This window comes from Arachis ipaensis, chromosome B05, assembly GCF_000816755.2.
Source record: "Arachis ipaensis cultivar K30076 chromosome B05, Araip1.1, whole genome shotgun sequence".
NCBI lineage: Eukaryota > Viridiplantae > Streptophyta > Magnoliopsida > Fabales > Fabaceae > Arachis > Arachis ipaensis.
This window is the reverse complement of record NC_029789.2, coordinates 16,161,229-16,166,146: the sequence shown is the minus strand read 5'-3', so window position 1 is coordinate 16,166,146 and position 4,918 is coordinate 16,161,229.

Sequence of the window (4,918 nt, the reverse complement as noted above, 5' to 3'; positions counted from 1 at the left end):
TAAAAATTCATCTTGGATGAAATTTAGGACTCATTTAATCAGAGGCGGATTGACAGGGCCTTAAGGTGGCCATGGTGCCCCAAGATTTTTTTAAAAAATTAGTAAATAGTAATAATTAATAATATTAAGTATTTTTTTATATATAATGTTAAAAAAAAATATAAGTTGCAGAATCTTATAAATTAAAGTAACTAAAACTTGTAATATGTATTGGGTATTTGGGCTATTATTTATTGGTAGCCCATTCTAATAATTAATAAAAAATAGTTCTATTATACTAGCCCAATAATAGACAATAGCCCATATTATTAATTAAAGTAGTACTAGTACATTTCTCAAACTTTTCTCTTCAAAGCATCAGAAGCTCAGAACGTGAGCGTCAGTGCACACTTTTCTCTCTTTTAGTGGCTCACATTATATATTTGTATAGACTTTTAGTCTTTCCATTCCAATTTTCTTTCCATATCAAAATTGACAAGATATATGAAGAAAAACCATTGAAGATTTGAAGTGGACAGCTAAATATTAACTATTAGATACACAACAAAGACTCAAAGAGGTATATCTCAATTTTTTTAAACTAATAACAATGTCAAGTATTATTTACATTATTTATTTAAAATAATTAATTTTTTTTATAATGGACAGTGTTCAAAGGTTGAAATGAGAGCAAAACTCAATAGAGTTATTTTTGGATGAGACTTGGAACAAAAATAATAAGGTAAATTAATAACTTTATTTTTGGTTATTATACATTTATGTTTCTAAAATTATTTGTTATTGCTCAATAGGTTTAATATTTTTTTTTAAAATAACATATATGCAATTATTATTATTTTTTTTTTTTGCTAGATAGTTCAAGTTAAGTTAAAAATGTCAAAAATGAAAATAATTCACTCATTTTCAAGAGAAAAGAGAGAATATATGATGAACAAAATTCAGCTTCAGATTCTTTGAATAATGTTCAAAATATTATTGAACAACCCAAGATATAACATGTGACACAACTTGTTGAGCAAGATATTCAACCACCTGCTTCCAAAATAACAAGGATTGAAATAGATTAAGTTAATATTGATACATTGATGCGTGATTCCAGAAAGCGTCCGCAAATTTGGAATTATCCTATCAATCAACAAGATGAAATCCGTAGAGCATATATAAAATTTGGACCATATCAATTTATTATGGATGAGTACCCTATTTCTGGTCTTGAAAGTCATCCTCGTCGTTTCAAAGCTCATTGGTTTAAGAGTTTTTCTTGGCTAAAATATTCACCAGAAGTGGATGCTGCATTTTGTCTTCCATGTTATTTATTTTCTAGAAAATCAAGTCCATTCACATCTAAGAAGGGAAGCTAATTAAATTGGCACATTAAAAAAAATAAGCAGATACCAGGTGGAGCTCTCACTTTAACTCAATTTGTAGCCTTTTACGTATGTTTGGAGCAACAACTTTAGTTCTGAAAGATTTGGCTACTAATGGATCTACATATTCTCAATGTGGTGATGCTTCTTATGCTCTTAAATCTTTATTATCATTTGATTTTGTTTTCATTTTACATATGACGAAAGAAATCATGGGAATCACTGATAAATTTTGTCAAGCATTGCAACAAAAATCTCAATACATTTTGAATGCTATGCATCTGATTTCTAGTACAAAGTCATTGATTTAACAGTTAAGAGATGGTAGTTGGGGAGCACTTTTGGAGAAAGTTAGTTCTTTCTGCAATGATCATGCTATTCAGATACCTGATATGGGTGCTTTTTTTAGTGATATAATTCGGTCTTGTCGTAAAAAGGATGTTATCACTGTTGAACACCACTACTGTGTTGACATTTTTACCAGCGTGACAGATTTTCAATTGAAAGAGCTAAATAGTAGATTTAGTGAGCAAGCAACCGAACTCCTCATATTGAGTACATCTTTGGATCCTAAAAATGCTTTCAAGTTATTCAGTATTTGCAACCTATGCAATCTTGCAAAGAATTTCTATTATTTAGATTTTTCTGAGTAAGAGAAGATTCAATTGGATTATGAGTTACAACATTATGAACTTGATTTGGTTAAAGCCCCAGATTTTCAGAATTTGTCTACTGTTGCTGAATTGTGTCAAAAATTGATAGAGACAGAAAAAATCAAATATGTATCTGTTGAGTTAAGAAATTAACTAAATTAATTAGTGATGACAAACATTATTTTTGGGAAAAATAAATAATTAGTGTTGATTAATTATATTTACTTATTACTAATTGTTTATTATTGCAGGCCAAAATTCCATAGCCCAAATGGAATGAAAAGCAATCAGCAAGGTTGGTGGGCTGAAAGCAAAAATCAGAAGCCCAAAAGAAACAAAGCCAAAGAAATCAAAACGGGTTACTTAATGGAAATCCAATCCAAGCCCGTATCCATCCCACAAAGCTTCTCTTGTAAGATTGAAGTCTTCACTCTTTCAATGTGCAACGTTCCTCTCCTCTCTGACCAAGTCAAATCAGAACTTCAGAAAAGTAAGAAAGAGAAAGAGAAAGAGCTTCTTCACCAAGCTAGTCACCAAAGAAGCAAGAAAGAGAAGGATTAAGCCTGAAACACAGAAATCTAAATTAGAAAATCCAAACCAAATCAAGCTTAGGTTATAGGTAAATCTGTTCTTCCCTGCTGTGTATCTACGGTCTTAAACAAGACTTGGGGACCAAGTTGGTTTTCAAGGGCTCAGATCAAGTTGACCATTGGAAGATCTCTATGGTTGCTGCTATATGGCTTTCAGTCAAGGTGAGGAAATCAGAAGGAAAGTTTCCATTCTGAGGATTTAGGAGAAAAAATGAATCAGTGGGTTGGTGAAGCTCAAGGCTCAAGGTGTTGACCTTGGAAAAAGAACCAAGCAACATGCAAGGAGATAAAAGATGATTTTTTGTTCATTCAGAAACCAAGGAGAGAAAACCAGAGTTTAAGAATAGTGTTCTGCAAAGAAGTTCCTCTACTTGGATAATACTTTCTTTCAAAGAAGCATTCGGCCAATACTGAAGAACTGTATCTGAGGTTTGCGAATCTGGTTTTTCACATAGCAAAGAGGCTGCTGATGAAGTCAATCTCCTTCATGTTTTACAGATTGTAATGTACTTTTCTATGTTTATCTTTCTGTAATTTCTTGTGAGAAAAGGCATTGTGAGAAAGCTCAAGTAAAAGCCATGAGTGGAAAAAGGCTGAGTGAAATACTTGAGAGAAAAGCCTAGAGTCATTTTCAGATTTCTTTAGGTGTGTTTATGTCTTGTATCTTGTACCTGTGAGGTATCCCTTTCTTAGTTGGGTTAGCACTAAGAGTGAATAGTTAGGTATTAGCATAGCCAATGTCAAGTTAGGTTAGAACTTGAGTGTGAAAGGATTGGGTCAATCCTGTGAAATTGGTGTATGTAATACTGTTAACTATAGTGAAATTCTTCCATAGTTGTGGAGGAGACTGGATGTAGGTTGCATAGCACAAGGCAACCGAACCAGGATACATGCTGGTGTTAGCTTTTCTCTTCTCTACTAAGTTCTGTTTTTTTATATTCATGAGACAAAAATAAATTGTCTCATAAATTTCCGCTGCTGAGTTCAAACAGAACCCGAATTGAAAGTTTGTTTAAAAAGGGTAATAACAGCAACTAAAAAGAAGGCATAGATTCAACTCCCCTTCTCTAAGCCTACCACAACCTTCAATTAGTATCAGAGTTAAGGTCTCAAGAATCAAGCTTAACCACTTGGAGCAAAAGCTTCCACCTCCGAGTCATGAGAGATGGAGAGATTCCTCTCAAGGGTGCATCAAGACCACTTCTATGAAGTTGTGGCCAAGAAGAAAGTGATCCCTGAGGTCCCTTTCAAGAGGGAAGCCGGTTCAACTAAAAAGGCATGACCTCAAGCCCATTACTAAGAAAATGATGGAGAAAACAAGAGAACCTCATCAAGAGCATGAGGAAATTCCTCATCATGAAATCCCTAAGATACCTCAAGGGATGCATCTTCCTCCACAAAACTAATGGGAGCAAATCAACACCTCCCTAGGAGAATTAAGTTCCAACGTGGGACAACTAAGGGTGGAGCACCAAGAGCATTCCATCCTCCTCCATGAAATTAGAGAAGATCAAAGAACCATGAGAGAGGAGCAACAAAGGCAAGGAAGGATAAAGTGAGATGCCAAAACTGTTCAGAAGCAAAAAGCTAAAAGCCCCGCTCATCTAATTAATACTGATCTTCATAAATGTTTTTGGAATTCATTGTATATTCTCTTCTTTTTATCCTATTTTATTTTCAGTTGCTTGGGGACAAGTAACAATTTAAGTTTGGTGTTGTGATGAGCGGATAATTTATACGCTTTTTAGCATTGTTTTTAGTATGTTTTTAGCATGTTTTAGTTAGTTTTTATTATATTTTTATTTAAAATTCACTTTTCTGGACTTTACTATGAGTTTGTATATTTTTCTGTGATTTCAGGTATTTTCTGGCTGAAATTGAGGGACCTGAGCAAAAATCTGATTCAGAGGCTGAAAAGGACTGCAGATGCTATTGGATTCTGACCTCCCTGCACTCGAAGTGGATTTTTTAGAGCTACAGAAGCCCAATTGGCGCGCTCTCAATTGCGTTGGAAAGTAGACATCCAGGGCTTTCCAGAAATATATAATAGTTCATACTTTGCCCAAGATTTGATGGCTCAAATTGGCGTTCAAAGTCAGCATCAGAATTCCCAGCGTTAAACGCCGGAACTGGCACCAAAGTGGGAGTTAAACGCCCAAACTGGCACAAAAGCTGGCGTTTAACTCCAGGAAAAGTCTCTACACGAAAATGCTTCAATGCTCAGCCCAAGAACACACCAAGTGGGCCCGAAAGTGGATATTTACGTCATTTACTCATTTTTGTAAACCCTAAGCTACTAGTTCTCTAT